Raw genomic sequence first — 14,423 nt, 5'->3', positions numbered from 1 at the left:
AGTGGTTCTTGCATTTACTGAGAAATCAGTAAAGATTTCACGGCAAAAATACGTGTACCACAACATGAATGTTGACCTTTTTTAAATGTATGCCAAAAGGCCTTTTACTTAAGTATAAACTATCAATAAGACGACAGAAAGCATGCAGTAGATTGTGTACAACAGGTTTTTTTTAAAGGCTGTATCAAATATTATCCTTTATAGGTACTTTATTATACTTGAAAAACTGAAGTCTCACGATGCTTTTGGAAACTAAAGGAAAAATAAATAAATGAAAAGAAATAAGGAGTTCAAGATCATAAAGTTAAGTTTTTAAATATTAATAGGCAAAGGCATGTTAAAATCACAAATGTGGAACATGTGAACGCAAAGGCATTTCAGGTCGCATGCAAATCGTCTAGTAATCATTGGTTTGTGTTAAAAGGTCAGAGGAAAATGTGGTTGTTGTTAAATTTGTTTGAACTTTGAGGGTAATGATGTAGCTGATGCTTCATTCATAGTTCAATGCATTGTACAACATTTAAAATGACTTTAATACAGACCAGGAAGCCTTTTTATCTATAAAACGAACATTAGATGTGCAGTGATAACGTAAGTGCAGTGATACAGATGAAGTTTCGTTGTTACGATTAGATGGCATCAGTCAGAGTAGCGCCTCAGGCCTTCAAGAAGATAATGATAATTGCAACAGTGTTCGGCCCTTGAAAGCAGGCTTTCCATTATTTGCCTGTCTGAGCACTGCTTTCCTTTCTGACAGGAGGCCTATCAGGTACAAGAGAGAAGGTACGTCAGTGTTTATAAGGATGGAGAAGACTTCACCGAACATGGTAAATCATGAGGGACGCAGAAGCACCAGCGCATTCTTGTCCTCGGGTTAAAAAAATATGAATCCAGGTTTCTGTAAGCCTGTGGCGTTTGGACCGTGTTCAACATCTGCCTTCAACTGGTGCTTCTCTACCTTTGTGTGTAGAACAGAAACTTGAAATGTGTCAAGCATAGTGTCTTATTAAACTTCAGCTCACTCTTTGTTGTTGTTCAGAAGATGAGGGAAAAAAAAAAAAATCACATTGGACTCCTCTTGTATCAACACTGATTTTAGTAGCTCCCAGTCAGAACGGAGTCTGTCACAGGGTTGTTTTTTTGTCCTCCACCTCTCAGGAGATTCAAATCACCCAGAGCATTTTCTCTCGTCTCTCCCTCACATCTCTACCTCGCTCCCACGAGGGAGTGCCGACACAAAGCAGATCTTTTCACGTTAATAACAAAGCCGAGACGAAGTGTGTTACTGTTATTGTTTCATCCGAGAACCATGTTGTTTAATTTGAAATGCCTTTTGGGTTTCGCTGGAAAGAATGTTTCAGAAGGACAAAGAAAAACTTAAGAAAAACAGAGTCTGCATAATTCATCAGCCATACATGTAGAAATCTTTTATTTATTCTGCATTTACCTTTGACATGATTTATTGATGTCAGATACTTGGAGGCACTGCAGGTGCAGGCCCCAGAAAAGAGAGACAACTTGAGCAACTTTTGAAATGACAAAATGTCAGAATCTACATTTGGTTAGAAGCGAAAAATAATTACTCGAGTTTACGCTGCATATTGAAAGCCTAATTATCCTCTTTATAAAATAAACTTTCATATACGCCAACAGAAGCTTAAAGGGATAGTTCACCCACAAATTTTAATTCGGTCATTAATTACTCACCCTCTTGTCGTTCCAAACTCGTAAGACTTTCGTTCATCTTCGGAACACAAATGAAGATCTTTTTGATGAGCTTTCTGTCCCTCCAACTACTTTGACGCTTCAAAAAGTTTATAAAGAGATTGTAAAACTAGTCCATTGGAATTGAGCGTTTAGTCCAAATTTTCGGAAATGACTCAATCGTTTTATATTGAATTTAGGCTTTTATTTACATATAAACATTCATCAACTCACACATCAGTTGTGGTAAACCGAAGCATGTTCGCTTGACGCGCGAGAACCAATGAGGTTCATTCTCGTGTTACGCAGCACGTTTGAGCTTCAGCAAGAACCAATGAGGTTCATTCTCATGTTACGCAGCACGTTTGAGCTTCAGCAAGAACCAATGAGGTTCATTCTCGTGTTACGCAGCACGTTTGAGCTTCAGCAAGAACCAATGAGGTTCATTCTCGTGTTACGCAGCACGTTTGAGCTTCAGCAAGAACCAATGAGGTTCATTCTCGTGTTACGCAGCACGTTTGAGCTTCAGCAAGAACCAATGAGGTTCATTCTCGTGTTACGCAGCACGTTTGAGCTTCAGCAAGAACCAATGAGGTTCATTCTCATGTTACGCAGCACGTTTGAGCTTCAGCAAGAACCAATGAGGTTCATTCTCGTATTACGCAGCATGTTTGAGCTTCAGCAAGAACCAATGAGGTTCATTCTCGTGTTACGCAGCACGTTTGAGCTTCAGCAAGAACCAATGAGGTTCATTCTCATGTTACACATGCACGTTTGAGCTTCAGCAAGAACCAATGAGGTTCATTCTCGTGTTACGCAGCACGTTTGAGCTTCAGCAAGAACCAATGAGGTTCATTCTCGTATTACGCAGCACGTTTGAGCTTCAGCAAGAACCAATGAGGTTCATTCTCGTATTACGCAGCACGTTTGAGCTTCAGCAAGAACCAATGAGGTTCATTCTCGTATTACGCAGCACGTTTGAGCTTCAGCAAGAACCAATGAGGTTCATTCTCATGTTACACATGCACGTTTGAGCTTCAGCAAGAACCAATGAGGTTCATTCTCGTGTTACGCAGCACGTTTGAGCTTCAGCAAGAACCAATGAGGTTCATTCTCGTGTTACGCAGCACGTTTGAGCTTCAGCAAGAACCAATCGCAACACGTTTGAGCTTCAGCAAGAGGTTTGTTCTCGTGCGTCATGCAGGTTTGGTTGAGCTTCTGTTTATGTACGCTGATCAAAAGTGAATAAAAGCTTAAATTCAGTCTGTTCATCATATAAAGCGATCAAGACCCTTCAGAAAATTTGGACTAAACTCTCAATTCAAATGGATTAGTTTTACGATAAACTTTTTAAAGCATCAACGTGGTAATTGCGTAGATGTCTGGAGGGAGATTTCATCAAGCTCTCAGATTACGTCAAAAAGATTGGAAGGACATGAGGGTGAGTAATTAATGACATAATTACTGACAACATTTTTGGGCGAACTAACCATTTAAACTAATAAAAAATCATTACGTATATTAAAATTGAAATCTATGATGTACTTTTTGGCAGTCTTTGGGTGAATATCAACAATCATAAACATGTTCACATTACAAAAAAAAACAACTTTTTTTTGTATACAGAAATGAAGCGTTTTTAAAGCCATTCAAATTTCATTGACATTACTGGCTTTAATTTTGACTTAATTTGAACTCTTTTACAGAGACGGACCATTGTAGAATAATTACAAATTAATAATAAAAAAACCCAGCATGCATTAATGAGAACTTGAGTGGAAATGCGTACCTGTTTCTGCTTAATTTTCATGAGAATAATGTCAGAAAAATGTCAATGGTCCCTAAATATATACATTTTTTAATATTAATTTTAAATGACCCGTGTTACACCACTTTCTCCACATTGGTTAATTCAAAAGGGGTGAATCTCACCAAAGTTTCAACCCTTTTGAATTAACTAAAGTGGAGAAATTGGTGTAACATTTAAAATTCACAGCCCTCAGCTAAAGCAGAGAAAGATTCCTCTTCTTTCTTTGTCTTTATTAACCTCAGTTTCCAGTCCCGGGCCTCTGTGCTCAGAGCCTGTGGGAGACCAAGACATCCATCCTGGATCTCCCCAGAGCCAGAATGTGCTGGACCTGATCGATTCTGACTTACAGCTCTATAGATCAGACCTGCTTTTGGCTCCCCTATGCAGCACCTCTACCTAAACACACCATCAACCCTCGCTCACAGCATATACTGTCTCCATGAACATACAGTGTGTTGCAAAAGCACCCGAACTGTCTGAGGATTTAGTTTTATTGTGGAAGTACAGTGTCGTATTTTTCTGGCTTTGTTCGAATTGCTGAGATGCAATTCATCATCGAAGACTATAAAAATGATTACTGACATGGCTCTTGGATGGAATGTAGCTCTTGGATATCTTTTGCTAAAACTTTATTTAAGATTAGCCATGAATCAGCGTGAAATATTCGGGCTGAAATGGACTGTGACGGTGTGTTTTCCTGGAGTGATATTTACTAAGAGACTGTTTGTGATGGCAACGTGCCTCCACAGGAGGGCCAGAGATGACACCATTTACTTTCGAGCAAACATCTCTCTGTCATCTTCTGCATCTGCGCCTCTTCCATCTCAGAGATTTGTCTTGATAGGGGTAGGGTAGAGGCTTTAGAGGCCAAAAACACACCTGTCTTCATAATTGCTGGGCTTAAGAGGTGGCAGATTCTCACGAAGAATAAAAAATGAAGGGGTGAAGGCACAGATGTGTTTATCTATTCACGGCTGTGCAGAGCTGCTAATTGGGAAGGCTTGCCATTTGGAAATGGACAATAGCCTCTGGGCATGTTCAGCAGGCTGCATCAGTGTGAACTATTTCAAACAACCCACCGCAGAGCATCGCTCAGGCACGGCTCCCCTTTGCCCTGTGGAATCTTCCTTCACATTCTGATTTCCTCCACCATCCTTGTGTTAAAAAATCTCCGTCTCATAAGGGAAACATCACTCTAGAAAGTTCTGCACCAAAAAACAAAACAAAACAAGAAACAACTCTCATGATATAATTTCAAATTTTGTTGATCCTTGTTCATCCTACCCCCTTTTTTGAGCACATGCATAAAAATGACCTGGTTAAACACCAAATGTGATTGCAGGTCATATTTAATAATTGTATTGGATTTAAAAAAAAATTACTTAAGAGTTGGTAGTAAGTAAGGCTGCACGATTAATCTAAATTAACCCGTAATCGTGATATGGTTTAGTGCAATTACCAAACCTCAAAGGCTGTGATTTAATTTAAAAATGCAGCTTGTGCCACCAATACTTCTTGTTCTTTTAATGCTTTAAGGGTTCACTGCGTTTTTACCGCCAAAATAAAAGTTTTATGGTTTAACTTTTAAAGACTAAGAAATTAAGCCATAGATATTCATATTGTAATTTTACAGTTGTGTTTTTTTTCCCAATCCAAAACCTGGATTTTTTTTAATGACTTTTTAAATTGCAATCACAATTTTTATAAGAAAAATCATAATTAGATCATCAAAATTAGTATAAAAAACTCAATGGGCTGAAAGCCACAAGTCTGGATAGCTTTGAAGATTTGTATCGTGCAAAAACACGGAAACGAGTTAGCATTTTTGCACTTCCGGTTCCATTGTCCCAAAGTCAATGGGTTTTTTGAATGGGTTTTTGGTTGCTGAAATAAGGTCTGTGGTGAACACAAGCTCAAGATATTTTCACGTTTTATTCTACGACATAAAATACATCAGTATCACCCCAATAGGGATTTCTTTTTTAACCAGTTACGTGTCTTGAAGGGAGTTGCTAAGTTTCTAAATTGGACTAGAGGCTGTCGAGGAGATTAAACGTCATCACGCCAAACATGCTTATAATAGTGCTCTTATAAACTATTCTAACTCAAATTTTCTGGGTAAATGTTTTTAGATAAAAACTGAAAGAGTTGTTGGAAGCTTAGTGGTGGTGACGTTGAAGTTGTGGGACCATGGTGTAGTTCGTTTATAGCCTACCCTTACCTTTTTCTTCTGCCAGCTGCATTTAGGCTTCAAAATTTATACAATTTGTGTTCATCTCTAAAAATGATCTTGATGGACAAAATGTGTAAGTATAATAAACTTACATTGATCACAGAGCTTGTTTTTTTTGCGATAATCCAAAAGCCTATATGGAAAAAACCTATTGGGGTTTTGTCAGGGAAGCAGCGCAATGCTAACTGCCAACAAAGTGACGTCATACCAGCTAACGCTGGTAGGTCACATGATACTGACAACATGGCGCATGTTGTACTTCCGGATTACATTTATACTACACACACTCATAATAGAACATACTTTTTTAGCAGTTGTGACATAAAATAAGTACACCTAGAAAGTATAGTTGTGTTCCGGATGACACACTATGCACTATGTATACTCAACCGTGTAAGTTTATAAGGTTATTTTGTCATTCAGAGTCTGATAGCTCCTTCCCCTCGGCTACATAATTAAAGCTGTAACAGTTGAGTGCATAAAGTGTCCAACATTCCACACTTCGGCTGCATCCGAAATGGCATACTTCCCTACTATATAGTAGGCGAAAAACAGTATGTGACAAAAGGAGTCGGAAAAGAGTGACAAAAAGTACACGGATGACCTATCAGCGCCGATTAATAGCTACCATCATCTACCAAATTCATGTATTATTGTATTATGCCAAACAGTAATTAAATACTGAAGCAGAAATTAGTGGTGGGAGAAACTGAGCTTTTCGAAGCTCTGAATCAATTCAGCTTATTGCTTCAGAAAACGATTTATTGTTTCGCATTGCAACGCTGTTTGCAAAAAATATGACTGGGCGAGCGCGAGAGTTTTTGGCCAGTTGGTCAGCTGACAAATGCTTTGTTCTACATCAGATGACTTTGGTTTTCTGTCATGCTATTGATCAGTGTTCTTTGCACATTGTGCGTAATGAGAGCGGCCTATTAAATACACATTTAAAAAAGATAATCTAGTCGGCAAATATAGATGAGGATTTTCGGTAACACTTTATAATAACTACACGCTAATTATCATTAGTTAAGCATGAGTAAACAGTTAATTGATCATTCATAAAGCATTAATAGACATTAATAAGCAGTTTATAAATACAGCTATAAATGCTTTCTTCTTGATTTACAAGCATATCTATAATTTATTTAATAATTGTATTTTCAACCTTTATTAATGATCAATTTATTATTTCTAAATGAATAACTGCATTTTTTATAAACCAGTTATTTAAGAGTTTTCAGTGGTTCATAAGATTACTTAGAACGTGTAAGTAAATGATTAATAAACTATTTAAATGTACATTCATACATCTTATTATTCAGACATATAGTGATGGTTACTTAGTGTGTTAATAAATGCTTTATTAACATGTATTTATGCTGTAATTCAGGGTTAATTCGGGTAGTTATAAAGCATTTAGTAGTGGTCAGTTAACTATGTTTGTGAGCTCATCTAAAGTGAGGACTATTCATGCCTTGTAAAGCATTTATAAAGGAGATTTAAAGGCTGTTAAATATTTCCATGTTCTGTATCACTGTGTTGTGTTTGTTACATTTTACTGTTTAGAAGATTGATGAGCCTTCAAATCTCCTTTATAAATGCTTTACAAGGCATGAATAGTCCTCACTTTAGATTAGCTCACAAAATAGTTAACTGACCACTACTAAATGCTTTATAACTACCTGTATTTACTACATTTACCTACACTTTCTAAGTGATCTTATGAATGACTGACAACTCTTGTTTGTAAATAATGCTACTTCATTTAGACATTATTAATTGATCATTAACAAAGTATGAAAATACAATTATTAAACGCATTATAGATATGCTTATAAATCAAGAAAAAAGCGTTTATTGCTGTATTTATAAACTGCTTATTAATGTCTATTAATGCTTTGTAAATGATGAATTAACTGTTTACTCATGCTTAACTAATGATTAATAGCATGCAGTTATTATAAAGTGTTACCGGATTTTCTACCGCAAAAATTACGTTTGAAATATGAAACACATGAGTAGTGATGCAGTATAGTCGCTAGATTAAGGAATAGGAGTTGATCCAAAAAAGGAATCGACTCTTCGATCCCAAGGCATTGTGACTTGAGGTTGGACTGGAATGAAGTCCAGGCACCCATTGACTTCCATAGTATTTCCCCCCCCCCCTTCTATGGAAGTCAACTGTCTGGTTACCAACATTCTTCAAAATATCTTCTTTTGTGTTCAACTGAAGAAAGAAGCTCATACAGGTTTGGAACATCACGAGGGCGAGTAAATGATGACAACATTTACATTTTTGGGTGAACTATATCCCTTTAAGTAGGCACATTTGGCTTCATCTCAGTGACAATAATTTTTCGTTCAAATTCAATCTATAGGCCTACTTCATATGGTGACTTTTTCTGTAAGTCACACCAGCAAGTATTATATGTTATATTACACATAGAATAGTGTATTTAGATAGGCTATTTATTTGGGAATGGAAAGATATTGTGTCATTTATTCTACAGTATCATTTATGACAGTTTTAATATACTTTATAGTGTCTGTCTCAATTTATCGCCACCATTGTTTTCTAAAGTATTGAGTAAATTAATCTGGAAACAAATCCATTGATTTCAAAAGCCTAGCTAGAGGGATGTTTCCTTGTGGTAATGTTTGATTACATCTTATCTGTCATCAGCCAATCAGGCTCCTTGTCCAGTAATCACATGACATGCTTACACTCCTCTGCAGTTCTCCCCTCTTCCTGGGGGGACAGAGTCTGACACAACACCTCATCTGCTCTCAGCGCCACAGCGGTGCTCACTCACAGTGAATATTTAACCCTGCGTTATCGCCTCTGTAGAGATGCCCTAATTGCAAAAGAGGTGAGGCCTGTGTCACCCCACCACACCAGCGGCGCCGCTTTGATAACACTCTTCCTTGGTTGCAGACACAGTCGGGCTAATTAACCTCTCTTGATTAGGGCAATTATCTCCCACACTTTACGGATAATCCCAGTGCAGAGCAGAATATACTCCCTTTAACCACGGATTCCTTATTGCTCCCACAATGCACTGGGAAAACAGGGGCATGTTGTATATGGGGATGACCTGTATATTTAAACATTTGGTTTTCTGTCATACATGGATCATTGCGAATTGTGAGAAATGTATCAAATATATTTAAATAAGGTAATCTAGTCAGCTAATATAAATGGATTTTTTTTTTTTTTTTTATTGTGAGATGATTTGTGAGCATAAGTTAGAAGGGTCTGAAAATTGTAAAGCAGTAATTGTGTTCTAGCGAAAGTGTGTGATGTCATGGATGTCATTAGTTTTTTTTTTTTTTTGCATTAGCACTGAATCACATATTTGAACACATCGACATTTGTTGCAAAAATAGCTATTTATCATATATGTGGTGGGCCTGTGAAAATATAGTCCAGCAGCTTTGATTGGTTGGATAAATGGCACCCTAAGTTTGATAGAGGTGAAGACTGATGATTTAAAGCCAAATCCCTTCTTTATTGCACTATAGAGGTGTTTGCATGCTTTACTTTACATTGTATAAAAAATAATAGAAAAACCAATGAAAATGACACCTTTACTAAAGCGGAGGTGAAACATTTTCCAATTAGAGCAAGTGTTTCCAGCACAGAGGGAAAGTGAAGCATATCACTTGATCAAACAATAAGATGAGAAGGGGCGAGAGAAAACGAATAAAGAAAAGAGCAGTGCAGAGGTAAAGAAAACATGTGCAAGCTGGTGTAAATGAGTGCCGACAGAAAGCGAGGGCCTGCTGTAAACGGGAGGAGACAAAGCGCTTTGCATTAATATTCATGGGCCAGAAGAGGCAGATGCGTCTGACATCTGTGTGATGTCAGCGTGTTGTCAACACATTGTTAGCGCCACAAATGTGCAAACAGATTAACAGCCCGCCGAGCCACGCTGCAATGCATTCATGGAGTGCGAAAACGCTCAGCCCCCTTGTTTTAGAGGAGAGGAAGCGTGTGCCGCTCCATCCTGTCTTTTGCAGAACTCGTCTGCTGCCGAAGGTGCTCGATGTGCCAAGGTGGCACCTCACAGTGGCCCTACCACCAGTGTGTGTCCTTGTGGCTTCACACTCCAGAACAGCATTGAAAGTTAGAAAAGTTGGATGTTTAATTTATGGCAGAAATGTTTTAAGAACATACTTTGTATGCTATCTTATTGAAATATATGCTATCAAAATGCAGAGTATAAAAATCAAAATACGTTAATGTGCAGTTTATTGTTTCAAAGACAACTTTACGTCAGATAATTGTGGGTTGATTTTGTGGTGCTTTTCGATTAAAATTTTTTTTTTTTTTTAAGTTGCCTGATTCATTCATTGTTTTTTAATTTTTTTATGAACACTTCAATGTGGGTAAGTTTAATTTTAAAAAGCAAAGACTACGTTTCATCAAAGACTACGTCCACATGAATTTCAGTATGATCATCAAAATCAAGTCCATCAACACAACCAAAGTTTGCACAGTGCTCTTCCTGGGTGTTTTGTTGGGATGTTTAATGACCACGCGGACCACCCCATAGCTTACATATGTGTAAGCAGTGCTTCTATCGCTTGTTTCTGCTTCTTCTTCGCTTGTTCTTGGATCCAGATATTCTGTACGCTTTCAGAAGATGCGTAATAGCGCCCCCTACCGTATAACAGTGGGAACAGATTTTCACCACACACACACACACACACACACACACACACACACACACACACACACACACACACACACACACACACACACACACACACACACACACACACACACACACACACACACACACACACACACACACGAGTCTCTAGACTATACCTGCAGATACACAGAGGAGAACATCAGCACACACACACACACGAGTCTCTGGTTTTTTTTATTTTTTTACAGTCTATCTATAGATGTTTTACAGTCTATATTTTCACCAATGGCAGGGAAGCGTTGGAATAAATTATTCCGTCAATGTCGGGGAAAGATGTAATATTAGTGCCGGCCTGGGCAATGATTTATCGCGATTAATCGCATCCAAAATAAAAGTTTGTGTTTACATAATATAAGTGTGTGTTCCGCACACATATGCATGTATATATTTAATAAATATTTGCATGTATGTACTGTATATGTATTTATACTATATAAATAACACTTTTTTTTTTTAAATATATACATGCATATGTGTGTAATGTGTATTTATACTGAAGAATTGGCCTTACAATTAGTCCATTTGAGGTGCGTAGACAAAAAATTACAAGTAGAGAGGCACTTCAAGCGAGTCTGCACACCCCACCAACAAAGTGTGGTGGAGTGTGCGGACTCTTGAAGTGTCTGTTTATAAATACAAAATAATTATACACAGTACACAAACATATATTATGTGAACACAAACGAATTTTACCATTGCCTGAAAAAAAAGAAGAAGCTTTTTTGGCAAATGTACTGACCATTTAATTGCAAATATTTAATTATAGAATATTTCAGATATTTCAACATATATATGTATTAGCAGTGCCTTTTGTTTACATTTGTGAAATGTACCCTGTCTGCTGCATTTAGAGTCATTAGTCACATGATTAAGTTCAGGTCATTGGCTCAAAACAATATGGCTGTGGAACAGGGCTGTGCTTCTCCAGCCAAGCAAGTGCCATTGAGATTAGGAATGCTAACGGATTGCTTTCACCAAGTATTATTGACCCCCTGGGTATAGAGCGTAAAGGTTTAGAAATGATATGATGAAAAATACTAAGGAGGGGGTTTTCTGAGAGACTCAGCAGCTGTTGACGCAATGTGTTTTTGATGGAAACGCCGGACTGAGGTTGGGTCAGTGGTATTGAGGTGTGTCTTAGTGTGGGGAGTGCTCTTGAACAGACAATACAGGCCAGTGTGTGTGTGTATTTGTATGTTTGTGTGTGTGTGTTGAGCGTAAATGCACTCAAAGGAGATTGTGTGGGTTTGGAGAACACTAGCCAGACAAACCTTTCTTCATTCAACCCACGCTAAAAAAACAAGAACATTCCAGCCACTCCTCGATCTTGGCAGATATGCCTTTGTCTATTTTGGAGACCCTCTCTTGTTCAAAACATATTTCAGAAACCATAAACTCATTTTTCAGCCCTCAAAACCTCTGGCATGAGGACACAGCTGCCCGGGCCGGGAGCGCGCTCCTTTTTCTGATTAGTTGCACCGTGAGAATTGCTCTTTAAATAAAGTAGCCCTAATGTGTCCTTAGGGTTTTGGGTAACGATTCGAACTACTGATCAGAACTAGGATTTGAGACCTGTAAGACTCAATGATTTCTGCTGATTTAGAGGCTTCTGATGGAGTATAGGATAGAGCCGAGACAGGTAGACGTCGGTAATTGAGTTCAGGTACATTAGAAGTGTCCTCTCAGAAGTGTTTAACAATGACAATATGAATCCACTGACTCACATACTGTAATTTTGTTAAATAAAACCTCTGTCCTCAGGGTCTCGGGCAGTCGAAGAACTTCAGGAGAAAGCCACTGACCTCTGTCGCCCTGAACGTGGGCCGTAACAATAAGTCTTTGAGTGCGAGTGCAGCCGGCTGCGTGTAAAGGGTCCCTCAAGGCAGGTTTCTCAATATGTCAACACAGAGCGCACCAGGATCTTCAAACAAACATGTACCAAACATAATAACAACATTAATGAGCCTCCCCCTCCCTCGCAGCACCTAATCCAGCTCCCCATTTCCCAAGCCTCTCCGCCAAACCTAATGTATTTTAAAAGAAACACAATTAAGTGCATGAGCTCTAGCTGCCTTTTCTCCACTCTTAGGCTGTGTCTACATTAATCCGGATACATTTAAAAATGGCGTTTTTGTTTAAAAACGCTCTCCGTCCACATTAGCGTTTTCAAGCGTTTTTCAAAAGTTTCTCGTCCACACTGAAAAACGCCTGAAAACGCTAAATTCACCTTACTGCGCATGCGTAAACCCTCACAAAAGCTCACTGAGACGATACAGACGGTAAAATAAATAATAAAGTTATCGCGCAATTCTTCACGCAGGATTATTTTATTTAGCAAAATTTCTCAGCATTCACTGATACGCGTCCAGGTCGCACTTACTCACCATGTGTTTGGTCTAAAACGCAACTGCTCTCATGTATTGCCGCAGGATAGCAAATGAGAGTCAATTTTCTTTCATATTTGCAGGACTGTGATATGAAGAGTGTGCAAAGTAACATATTTTTGCAACTGTGTGAAAGTGAATTGCACATAACAGGCGCTATACCGGTATAAACATGTATGGTTTCAATATGCATCACATGACTAAACTTACGTCATCGTTTTTAAAAACCTCAAATCTTTAGTTTTCATTAAAAAAATGCCGTCTCAGTGTGGACGGAAGGCCATAACGGAAAGAAAAAGATGCGCTTTCAAACGAAAACGTATAAGTGTGGACAAGGCCTTAATCTTTCTGTCAGTGTGTTTTAATCAGTCTACTGGATCCTTTGGTCCTGGCTCTGTCAGAATCATCTGGCTGAAGGGACGTCTTTCTCATTACGATGGCTGTCTCGTGTTTGCATTTTTGACCAACATGCTTCTCAGGGGAGAAATATTTGCGCTCTTCCGAAATCCTCATGAGGAGGAGACCTTTAACCGCACCCGGACTGTGGGTCTCGGGCTGCGGGGACGTGAAAGGATGTTACAGGACCGCTACTGATTAGTAAATTGCTTTGCAGTCTCATGTGGCGTTCTCTTGGAAGTTTTGGAATAACTTCTGAGTTGAATGTCAGATGTTCAAGGAAAATCTATAGCTTGTATTATAAAAAGTGTAAATATAAAATGTTGTAAATATGTATGCAAACATTACTTCAGGACTGTTCCCATGCAAGCCATTGGCCTGAATGTTTAGGGACTAAGAAAATTCATAATATTTAAATGTGAAGTATTGTTTTTTTTTTTTTTTTAGTGTTAAAATACTTTTTCCAGTACCAGTGAAACATGTACAGATAGCAAACACTGTGGCGCTGTCAAAACTTTGCTCCCTGTTCATCATACATCGATTACTAAGTCTGGATTTAATTAATAATTTGGGAGTTCTCGTAGTTCTCAGGTGTAGGTTTAACATGCGGAAAAGCAGCAATCTAATCAGGTTTAAAGCCGAAGTTAGGGTTACTAGATGTCTGTTCCAGTTATCTGTCCTGTTGAACTAGGCAAAATCATAATTCTAATATTTTACACTCTGCATTGGTCTTAGGTTGTTTGTGCTCATTATAGCTTGAGATGTTAGGACCTCAATACATAATGATAAATCTTTCATGATTATAATTTTCCTGGTCACATAAGAATGCAGATTTCTACAATCCCTGCAACTGCACTCTACAAGAAGTGCAAGTTTACAACAACTCTACAACAAGTTTAAGTACAGTAGCTTCTCTTATATTGAAATAAAACATGGTAAAAGCAAAGACATACTGTAATGCAATTGGTATGCAAGTATGGTGACTTCTTAGAGAGAGAGAGAGAGAGAGAGAGAGAGAGAGAGAGAGAGAGAGAGAGTGTGTGTGTGTGTGTGTGTAAAAGACAGCCATTAAAAAAATATAATCCCCAGAGGTGTAAACTGTGAATAAAAACTTTAGGTTTAAAAAGAGTTATCCATATTTAGATGGGGAAAATATACTTTTCAGTTATTGATTGAAT

This window comes from Rhinichthys klamathensis, unplaced genomic scaffold (assembly GCF_029890125.1).
Source record: "Rhinichthys klamathensis goyatoka isolate OS25496 unplaced genomic scaffold, OSU_Roscu_1.1 h1tg000491l_1, whole genome shotgun sequence".
NCBI classification, from domain to species: Eukaryota; Metazoa; Chordata; class Actinopteri; order Cypriniformes; family Leuciscidae; genus Rhinichthys; species Rhinichthys klamathensis.
This window is presented reverse-complemented; position numbering follows the sequence as displayed.